The sequence below is a fragment of the Bombus terrestris genome, chromosome 5, assembly GCF_910591885.1.
Source record: "Bombus terrestris chromosome 5, iyBomTerr1.2, whole genome shotgun sequence".
NCBI classification, from domain to species: domain Eukaryota; kingdom Metazoa; phylum Arthropoda; class Insecta; order Hymenoptera; family Apidae; genus Bombus; species Bombus terrestris.
In genome coordinates, this window is record NC_063273.1 from 2,052,246 (window position 1) to 2,064,622 (window position 12,377).

General features: G+C 34.9%; 1 protein-coding gene across 1 annotated transcript in view; it reads left to right on the forward strand.

Annotated features, from left to right (window-relative positions):
- The first annotated feature begins 1,540 nt into the window (after positions 1-1,540).
- Positions 1,541-12,377, forward strand: part of LOC100645946 (hemicentin-2) — a 205,122-nt gene continuing 194,285 nt past the window's right edge. Inside the window, exons 1-2 of the mRNA XM_003395723.4 lie at positions 1,541-1,769; positions 2,302-2,526. The gene's annotated coding sequence lies outside the window, so the exon portion shown is untranslated. The remainder of the gene's footprint in view (positions 1,770-2,301; positions 2,527-12,377) is intronic.

Consider the following 12,377-nt stretch of genomic DNA (forward strand, 5'->3'; position numbering starts at 1 on the left):
TAAGAATTTCTTTATCGAAGGACCTTGTGCTTTCAGTGTCAAAAGAATAAATTATATTTTCATTTTTAAAGATTAAAACTGATTTAATTAAAATTTATTTGTCTTTATTAACTGTTAACACTGTAATTTCAAACATTTCTGCTTAAAAGATAAATAGGTTAACAAAGTATATCAATACATAAAAGTTTGGATTTGTTATAGTATTCTGATTTTATTGATTGAAACTAAAGCATTAATTTCCTGCAGCTTCATTCATTTTCATACATTCTATCTTCGTTATGGTAAATATAAAAATATACATATTTATTTACTTTACTTACTTAGTATACTTATTATTAATTTAATTTTATCTCAGATATTATTTATATTTCCAGTCAACTTATATTACTTTGAACTTTGCTGAGAAATTCAACCACAGAACCATTATTCTCAACATTATCGTTTAATAAAGATGTAAAGGCATAAAAGCACAATATTTCGACGAAACGTTTCGATAAAATAAATATTGATATACGCCACACCACTGCTATGAAGTACAGATGTTACAATCGATTATCCATAAATAATGGCCAAGTATCGGCGACCATAAAACTGTCTTTATATCCTTAAAATATCGATAATCCTGATAAATCGAGGGGGTTACTGTGTAACTTTAAGCGCCTCTAAATTTGCTTTAAGATAGATGTTAATAGGGAATAAAGAAACTACACTTCCGCGAAAATGGAAAAGTATTTTCATTTACCGTCTCACTAAAATGAATTCATGAATTATTTTTATTATTTCGTTCCATAAATTGTTCCTCCATATTGGATTCTGGATAACAGATATGATCAAAAACATAATCAACGAAAACATACTTTGAACTTGTTTAAGTTACGTGAATAAAAGATTATATAATATCTAGAATATTATTTTATGCTATTATAAATAAAATTCAAGACTATAAAGATTGAAAAGGCAGATTAAGAACTTGTTCCTTGTCAAATAACTTTAGTGGTTAAATTTGTACTTCCATATCTGTATATAGATCTAAATTTCAGATGTATAAAAGTAGATAAATATAATTAAATGTAAAAAGTAAATAGGATAAATAAAAATACTTTACAATAAAATTACCAGTAATTTTTAACAAGCAATAAATACGAAATAATATAAAAGATAAAATATAAATAAAACATGCATACATAAACAAATGATTTGCATTAAACATAACCAAGCAGTGAAATCAATTTCAAATTTCATGAATTAACAATTATCATTAAAATAAAGTTATTTGAATTATATGTCATATAATATGAAAGTCAGTTATTTGTTGTAAATCATGTAAATGCACTGCTTAAAATAATTAGCGAATCGTTCACTATGTCACTTACTTGTTTCTTACATACCTTGCCTCCATGATTGTCTTTAAGCCAGTCTTTATCGCAGCAACGCACGAATAATGTATCGAAGTCCACAAGAGTTCTTCGTTTCTGTTAACCTTTTTCGTGTAATAAAACTGTTCATAGTAATGATTATTCAATTGTTTTGGACGGTGTATGTACGTCAAAATACTGTTTTTATAACATATAACACGCTCGTAACACGAAATGTAATATAAACATCCGAAATCAAATATGTATCGAAAGTTCAAATGTTGGTAAATAAATCCTTCGGAAACGCGAAAACACATTTACTCTACTGCCCAAATATAACCGAATTGTAATAACAACTTCCACCAGGGTCGCTAGTGTCGTTCTTGCTAAACTGTGGGGAGGCGACTTCGAGTCGTAAGTAGCTATATTTTTATTGTTATTCATTTAAAATCGCAAACAATATATTAACTACTATGTATATATTATAACAAGTGTTAACATATACATAAAAGACAATTCGTCAAACGTTTAATACATTTTAATACACTTTAAACCAATCACTTAACCGACGATGCAAAAAACTTTTTGTATCGTGTAAAATCGATTATTTCTTTAAAGGGTTTGCACACGATCAGTAATATTCCGAATATCTGGCAATAATAACCGTCAATATTTAATAACGATATACGTTTAATGACATTGACAATATTATCAATTGTGTGTGATCGATATTAAAGAACTGAGGTTAAATATTGTCAAGAATTTATATATTTTGCAATCCACGTACCACTAGTGTTAAGTGGTGGGGATATCGATAATATTATCGATCCTGTACGTGTCTCTTTACCGTTCCTTTACGGTTTCTCTTCTCGATACTCGATAATAACGAGATTCGAGTTATTCGTTGAAAAAGTTACTTAAGTAAATCGTGTCTGTTTCCTTGCAGGAACTTGCAATGTGAAGTTTTTGTGCCGTATAAATTCCGTTCTTCAAATAAATGATGTCATAACCGCGAACATATCGCGAACACACGTGAATCCAGCGCAGATGTTGCGCGATCTACAGAGGGCAGGTGGGTTGTCACCGGTGTAAGAAACGTCTCCAGCTCAGGAACCAGCTCTGAGAACACACACAGCCAAGACCTCCCATCCCGATTTCTCATCACGTTCCGGTAAGTGGAAAGCATGAACAAGTTTTGAACACGAATGATAAGACAGTGGCGGCGAACTTTTACTGAATAATCTCGTCGTTTTCGCGGGTCCCTTCGACGACCAGAAACACAGTCGTTCTCGCGGCTGATAATATCTGTCGCACTTAGGAACGTAAGTACTCTGTATGCGAGTGTACCTGTACTCCTGTCACGAGTTTGGTGGTTTGCCACTAGCGAATAGAAAATTCAAACTTGTCGAAACTGATCCTGAATATTTAATCGACAAGCTGATGATTTCTGTGCTGCGAACAAACTTTCTGCGATGTTCGTGGTAATTAATTCCTCGTTTGATACAGTAACGCATTTACCACGTACTTCTTTATGAGATAGAATTGTGAAATTAATAGGGTTTTGCATAATAGAATTTATTCGTGGAAATGAAAGGAACATATATGTTACATTATATCTTGATAGAAATTAATAATAGGAATATATTATTATATCGGTATGTTTTACTTTTAAATAAAATTTATTTAATTATACAACTTTTTTATATAACTTTATGCTATCTTTCTAACAATAGATTCGAACAATAGATGAGATAAGATTAATTTAATAAATGTCGAACAATCGAGTAAACTAACAATAAGATTAGCCATTTGTTAAAATTTAAGGTTTATAACGCAACTTGAATTGAGAATTATAGATATAACATGGTATATAAGTAACTTAATTACAGCTGTATTTTATTCGTTCTTACGTACAAGATACTTCGTTTTCTTCGCTTTATCTACTTCACTCGCAATATTTTATTTTACTTTAAATCATTCAACAATAGCTTACACTTTCCTTTCGTAATCAAATATCGTTTAATATCGATGTAAAATGCAAAACGATACAATAGTTGCTTTTTGCCTATCACCGATTAAAAGAAAAAGAGCGTAAATAACACTTCCATTTGTTAGGTGAATAGAATGGTCGTGATAAAGGTGGGAATTTTTTCGTTTGTTACGTATAAAAGGCGCGTTATCGCTTTCGTAATATGAATACACGTGTTTCTCTGCTTCCGTCCGTACAGCCGGACATGTACAATGATAGAAATCGGTCGGCGAGGTTAACGCTTGCTCGAGGAGCAACATAAAAATTCCCGTGTCGCACTTAGCCACTCGTTCTTCGTCAACGTCGCGATTAACTGCAGTGACTGACTGGCTGACTGGCTGTCGTACCGGTACTTGGTTTGTACGCGAAGTGTAGGGTAATAATTCATTAACAAAGACCAACGATTAACGTGTTGGACACACAACATTAGTTTCCTCAGAAACGTGACCGTGCTGTACATTTCTTTGACAACTTAACGAGATAAGCAAAGGTGCAAAGATGCGTCCAGCTCATTTACGATATGATTAATTACCGTATTTAATTACCACACTGCTTTTGTATTATCGTTCAGTAGTTCGTGACATACCTAGGTGATGCATTTTTTAGAAAACTTTTTCAGAATATAAATTAATATTTTGATGTAATTATCAGATATACAGTCTTGGCGAAAGTAATTTTCCTATTTTTTTGAAATTCATTTAACAACCGTATTAATAATTTTTTGAGAATTTATTTCCTACCCAGTATTCGTAGGTTATAATTTCGAAGAATGACTTTCTAAAATTTGACTGTAAACTTTCTCATCGAATTCCAATTCCAAAGTTTTACATGAATTTTTAACGACTATTGTCGTTCTACCGATCACGAAAAGTTCATAAAGCAAAAAGATTAGAGTACCGTGCACTTTGAAATTGATCGATTTCCAGGTGCGTGTCGATTCCGATCGTTTCATTTTTTTACGTTCAAAGAAATTAATTAATGTTCTGTAAATGGTGTTTAATAGAGCATAAAACGTATTCACAATGATACACGCGATTTAATTAAGTAAATACATGTTATTACATGAAGTACTAACAGCTCCATTGGATAATACAAGCACGTAGAACCATGAAACGCTTGATTCATTTTCATCGAGCGCTCATGGAATAAAAAATAATTTACGATCCGAATTTAAGGTCGATTAACGATTGTTGTTTCGAAGTTGCGGGACCTTGTCCACAGATCAGCGGGTCGATGCGCCGAGTCACACGACAACGAACGACATTTCGGTGATTTATTTTAACTTGTTTCCCTACAGAGCGTGGGCCGAGCGAAACGAGCGTTTAATTATTTCCCGTACCAGTGTCAATTTGTGCCAGTTAGAGTGACAATCGAGAGTCGAAAGCTGGCGGCGGCTTCCTTGTTTAAGCATCCTCAGCGTCGATATTAAGCGGAAAAAGCGTTTTCTATATCGGTGAGTTTTCAAATTGCCGCGCTGTAAATATCAGAGAAAAATTTCAATTGCTAGCATTTTTACGGAGCGACGAAAAATCGACGAATGTAATATAGCTCGCCAAGTATAATAAGAGACGTGCGATGAATTTTTGACACGTCCACGAAAAGGACAATATTTGCAAGTACACCCTTTATCACGAATATCTACATGCAGGCGCATTATCACGAACACGTTGTTGAAAGATAAAACAATGTCGACCATGTCGGACCTTACTCTACGGCCCTATATGTTCGACGACAAGCGTGCATTATTGAAGAAACCTTCTAGTTGTGAAGCATGCATACACTCACGGCCGCACAGTTTCTATTTGTTGCAAATTTACCATGACGGCGACGCTGACACGCTTCGCCGCGTAAAACCGCCGGACGTTTACGAGCCGTAGAAGTGTTCACGATCACGTAACACAGGTTCCCGTTTGGATGTCTCATTAGCGAAGCACCCTTCGAAAAATAAGTGGCCCCTTGTGTCGCTATACGATACCCGTAAATGTCATGTAAAATCGAAAGACATATCCGTAAATTTCGGCTACTCCTTGTTTTACCGATGAAGTGTGTTTTTCATAATGAGTCATAAAACTTCTTCGCGATTCGATGGGTATCTAATATTCAAAGAATTCCTTGTTAGTAAAGCTTCTGGTCGAGAAATGAAAAATCGTGCAAACGTGTATTTTAAAACTGGTACTGTGAATTTGCTCGAACGAATGGGACTTTCGAGAGGGATGGCGTTTATTTATACAAGTGTCTTAAATTTATCAAAATACAGTATGATTCCCTCTAGTTTCGTATAACGCCATTAGAAGACTGTTATGATGCTTAAAAAGACTATATCGATACATTCATCGTTAATGTTAAATAACGTAAAACGTACGAAATAAAAACAAAGAAAGGTAAATTGGATGGAACCAAATGTACTATTCGCATTTTGTTCGCAATACAAATCGCGTGACAAATGAAGCAAACGTGAAAGCGCAAATATATGGAATACTTAAATTCAATCAGGCAGCAGCGCATTTCGAGCAATCGAATCGGTGGTATCGAGCGACCATGGGAGGTCCCATTAGCCGCGGCGTTCGTTTAAAATCCTCTCAAGGAAAATACAAAATTACATTTTCCTCAGCTGGATTGAGAAACGATCTTGAACGGGCCGGTTTGGCGGGAGAAAATCTGGTTTGGGGAATACGCAGTAGAGTTGCACAAACCAGCGAAACATCCACGTAGCCATTACTTGGTGGCAATCGTAACTCACCGGCGGCCCAGAAAGCCAGCTGTTATACGTATACACTATACACGCTGCGCCCCGACTGCATCAGCGCTTGAAATTGGAAACCATATCGCGGGATATACAGATTATTATGCCATTAGGGTATAATGGGAGGAGCATTCGAGTCCACCGGGGAAACGAGCAAGTAGATTTCGTAGCGTCGAGTCCTAGAGTGTGCGGCAATTAAAGCAGTCGCCGCTTGGGGACGATGACGTGAGGAAGGAAATTATTTTCCCAAAGAGTGGAACTGCCGACTGGAATACGCAGGCACAAAAAGCCGAAGTAATTAATGGAGCAAGATAGATTGAAGGAGTATGCTTGAATGATGCATCACAGAAAAGCAGCCGGAATATTAATGCATCATGATCATTAGTCTAATGCAGTCCTGATATGGCGTGCCAAGATGGAAAGCTGGAACGTCTATCCGTCGGAGGAAGCGAGTTTAGACTTCTGTTGAATTAGGGAGGAAACGAAAGTGGAAGCCGTGGAACCGTTCTTCTAAAACTACACGAGACGAATGTGATCGTTCCAATTCCTTCGAAGATGTCTTATTCTTCAACGATCCGTAGACATTAGCGCGTTAGGTTTGTTTTAATTAGAAAGCTTTAATGAACGGAGAATATTGTATCGAAATAATTGCAGTTATGACCGCAAGTAATTCCGAAGCCATTACGAAACTGAGTCGTTGCCGAATAGCCCGATAAATTTTGCCGACAGTTGGCACTTCATATCGAGCCTAATGAACTTTTAATTAAACTTTAATTAACCATCGTAACGCGTACCAATTTAAATTTCGCGTGAACATCACGGAAGCAACACCATGGGTGCGAACGCGTACTCCGCTACCCGTTATATTCGAATGCAATACTCTCAGCTGCTCTTAAAAACAATATCGCAGTTGGCTGCAGTTGGCGTCCTTAGAATAAAAAACGCGTGCAAGTCGTCGTCGTGCACTCAGCGTGAGGCTTCCTCTCACTAAAGGTTGGAGCAGCCATTATTCACCGTGGCTGGTCCGAGAGAAGGACCGTGGAATAAAGGAAGCCGGTGGATGGACGAAAGGTAGACCAGAGACGTACTGTTTATTTAAACGAAAAAAGACAATCAAAAGCGCGCCACGGGACTTTCTCACGCGGCCCACCTTTCGTATTTGGCTCCATTTGAAGTGCGAATAGCCACCACGTAAAAAATCGTATAAATAAGTGTTAAGTTGCACGACGATGAATGTACCTGGCGAAGAGTTTGTGAGACGTGTGTTGAAAGAATACGTTATCGCGCTTGTAAAGTTCACGTAAAGATTAACTTCGAGCTTTCTTCTTAAACATGGAAACGTGCAAGTGAATATTTTACATGGTTTCGCACTTTACATCGTTTACGAAATTCCAAGGCAATGTGTACATTTCGGAAAATATTTCAGACGGTTCTTTTTAGCATGGATCTCTTAAATACAAGTAATTTTCTTCTAAATAAAAATTATACGATAAACATTTCTAAATTTAAACAATAGGCTTTGTTACGATGAATATTTTATACTTATCGTTTTATACTTTACATTATTTGAAAATTTCTAGAGTAAATGATGTCTGTTGGAAGATATTTTGGGCGACTTTTAAGCATTAACATTTTTTTAAGATATACACCCTCTTTTGAAAACCTGAAGACAGTTATTGCTTATATTTCCGTCAAAAGTGGGGCAATGAATGGTTGAAAAATCGCTTAACTTGATGCTTTATACGACGAAAAATATATTAAATGAAATTACGAATTTATGATCTACACGAAATACTGAAAGTTGATCAAGAATACGCGTTCTAAGACTTTTAGGAGTAGGAGTGTACTTATATCTAAATAATTGGCAATTAGAATTTTTTCACAGTTTCTGAGAAAATACGCAATCTAATACATTTATTTCCCAAATCTTCCATTGTTTTAAGTACGTACCAAAATTTAATACCCTTTTAATATTCTCTGACAGTGAAACACATGTTTGCATTTATCTTAATCGGCGATACAAATCTGAAAAAGATAGTAGAAGCGACGTCGCGCCGTAGCACATGTAACATGAAGCTTATTAAAGAGACAGGAACACTTTTTTTCATTGTCTGGTTGTTGTGACAGCTGCAACCACTTGGACGCGTCGTAGCAGTCGTCATTGATCGTCGTGTTGTAACAGTTACGTTTATAGCCAGTTTCCGGCTCACGCCATTTAATTTAATCCCTTTTTTCCTTTATTCTATGGTTACAGTTAAATCTTCTAATCAAACGTTAATCTTCGCTATAGCTGATTATTCAAATGATACGTTTACTCATTTTTTACGTATACCGTTACATATGGAGACCGTTACAAGTCGTGACTGTAGGTTTTGAGAATAAGATATTCAGTTCCTATAATTATTCTTACATTATTATTATATATGTGAATCCTTAAAAGTAAGATATTGATGACGTTAATGTCACGTCTCGAAGATGTAAATCAATTATTTTCAATTTCTATGGTATTATATGAATATTTCATTTTCAATTGAATTCGTTATGAAGAAATAAATTTCTGTAACGTTCAATTATTTCGGTTATGTTGCCTCGTTCCATTAAGAGAAGGAATAATGATACAAATAATTTCCTACGTAAATACAGGTTATTGTCAGTGATACATATATATAGATATATAAAATGTATGATCATAGCTTTTCATATTCCCATATTTTATACCATCACTTTAATTATATGATATTCAAAACATAAACGAAATATTTTCAGCTTTCTTAAGACTATATTGGTATTTGGCTTGTAACATTTTCTAAAATTATTATGCGTAGAATATTCGTTATATCTAGTAAATTACAGTTTATAATATAGTTATGTCCTTCTTAGGATACAAAGATTCCAATTTCGAACTGCTTTATAGTCACATGTTATCGTTACTAACATAATTATAGGCTCTTAAATTTACACGCTTTACGCTACTACCGCAATTACGTGTTACACAACAGCGTAACCACATTCTACGAGCACAGTAATAAAATTCCGTTCCCATTCACCAGAAGGATGTAACAGGCTAAAGAGACCTCGGCATTTAATCACGTTAACGCAACTACGTACGTACCATAAATACAGGATATATGTAAATATTCAATTAACGACCGTTCGATTAAAGCGGCATGTATTGTCACGCTGTTGTGACAAGCTTGCAACAAACTGCAACTTTTAGGCTCGTGCTCGATCAAAATGTTGTTAGATGCATAATTGTTTTCAAATTATCTATGCGAAAGTTAGTAAAGTGTCCAGTCGGTTTTACTTTAAACATCAAAATCGATGACAACGTTCATGTTTCGTTCATAACATTAATACATAGTACATAGTACACAGGCGTGCGTAGTATTAATCAGGTATTACGGAAACACACGATTCAATTTAGAATAAAACATTCAGTGACTACGGAATATTTAGAATTACATTATGGTGACAAGAATTATTTTATTTTAACGTCAATTATCGCATTGTTCCGTTCGAATATAAAATTTTGAAACACCTTTCTTTTATAATACGTTTATATTCATTTCGCTATAAATTTCTCGTGCCGGTTACAAAATGAATTCAATATGAAGCGTGAGGGCGCAATTTTAATCAACTTTATCCTCTTTGTAAAGCAAAAGTAACACGTTACCGCGCTGAAGAGGTAAAAGACCATTAAAAGACCTGAAAAACCTGTGGGGCGAGATAATAACACTGCGTTATTTTGTCAGGTCCCGATTTTACGCGTTCGGCCAAAAGAAACATATCGAACAGGTCGTAAGGAAGCGTATCGATGTTCCGTCCTGCATTATGAGACGCGTCAGACCAACCAGACAGGTCGGCTAGCGTGAAACGATTCCGCAGGTAGACAGTTACGAGCTGACTAACAATATAAATACATACCTGACTGGCAAACTAATCGGTTGCTTGACGCACCGATTGCTTCTTTGTCCTGACCAAACTCTCCGACGCTGCACACACATTTTCGTTCGATAATCGTTTCTACCGATAGCACGACAGATAGAACCGCCTTTCACCCCTTCTTTGTGTATTTTGCTCCTTTTTCCTTATCATTATTATAGCGAAGTTCTTGAATCCGCCGCGTGATCGTTAAAAATCGAAGCAGTCGAGATGAGACTAGATAATTAGACACGGAAAAGTATGGGATCGGAAAGGACGAAGCGCCTAGTAATCAGAAAATCTATAATACATTGATGATTAAAGAGAAGAATTTTGATCTAAAAACTTCTATTTTAACACTTACGACCCTATGAACACCTATAGGCAAAATTTATTTTCTTATCGATATACGTGTATATATATAATCAGTTTGCTAGAAAAATGGTAGCTTGAAAAAGGAAATTAAGGAAAGTGAATTTTTGAGAAAAGTGGTTTGAAATTATAGGATTGTAGCAAATTGGAAAATTGTATAGAACTGAAAAAATTCTTTTCTTTTCGCAATTTTTAGCGTCTCTAATGACGTGTTGTTTATAGATGTTACGTATTATAAGAAAGAGCTAAAACACCGCTATTTTGGATTGCAACACTGTGCCTGTTAAATTATTTGAAAAATTGCTATCAGTTTATTTTACTGTGTTATCTCAGCGAGAATATGTGTTATAGTTCTTGAAGTTATTTTTGCATTATTCATTTATATTTAAAACAAGATTTAATGCTTCGAATATCACATCGATGTTGAAATGTATTGAAAGACACAGTTCGTAGAAAGGGTTGAGTAAATATTCTAGATAATTTAATTAGCATAGCGTGAGAAGGAAACGTTTGAAAACACGTAATTAGTACGGAAGTTATAATTTTTATTTTATATAACAAACGATAAAGTTATATAACCTAACATTTCGAAAGTTTTCTTATTATAGTTCCTACCTTTGTTCTTCGATTTTTAAACTTTGTATAGTTCTCTGATTTAATTTTTTAAAGTATAAATATTTATCAAAAGCATCAAATGTTGGACTGAACTACTTGTCGAATCTCGTGTGAAGTTTCTAATGACGCATGATCGATCATGATTTCGCAACATGTTGTGTGTATTAGATAATGATTCTGGCCTCAACCGTATATTTATTCCTGTCAATATATTTCTCTGTGTGGCATGTTTTTCATGTAATTACGCTGTACGTGAAGTAACTTTGCAACACGTGTACTTAGACCTTAATGGACGAGTTTACAACTTTACCGTATATTTTCGAGCTACTTATCGATAAGTAATGGTACAAATTACACTTACTAAATTGATTACTAAATTTCTAAGCAATAATCAAATCAAGCAAGATTCTTTGCTCCTAATTTTAATTATATAATTATTGTCTTAACTTTCGTACAAGCTAATCGTTTCACTCTACAGGCTTTATTTAACAAAATGTATCTTGAATCAATCAGTGAAAAATTCTCTGTTGTACGGATGTCTTTCCTTTTATTCTTCGAACATTTTTATTCAATAATTCTGTATTAGGAGACATTCTGTCTATTTACTATTATTTTTCCAGTTTCACTGCGATCAAAATCGTAAATTACGTATTTTTTTTTCCAAAATGAATTGCCAACACTCTAGAGAGTCTAAAGAAAGACAAGATATATCATCACATATATTCGCAAACGATCGAAGAAGGAGAACAAAATATTTCTTACACAATAGAAGAACAAAATCCCACACGCATTTTCCATTGTTACAACTAAAAATCGAAGCGTTCAAAAAACCGTGCAACGTATTGTTTACACTCGTGCGATGCAAATTCAATGAAAATTGTACCCGTTGTACAAACAACTGAGGCAAAGAAATACAATACAGTTAATCAATCAACCGGCGCGCAGTACGTCGCAAAATAACTTTCGCGATTTTTCACAAATATCAATCCGTCCGATCTAATCGTGATCACCGGAAAAATATACCTCGTCCAATACCTGGCCGAACGTTTCACTGAACATTTCGGACGGTCCTGTGAGTTCCTCGCGGGAAAAATCTGATACGTGTGCACGTAGAATAACGCACGAAGCAGAGAATGTCGATTCACAACGAGCTTGAATTAAATACGCGAATCATAGGCTGAGCATATTTCTCTTTAAGTATATATTAATTTTCATAGTTCATGATCGTATTTTTCGCCTCTATACAGGTGCTTCTGCTTCAAAAAATTCGGATCTAACCTCACAAGCATATACTGTTGTTCTTCTTCTTAATTAAAATATATTGACACAATTTTTCGAACAC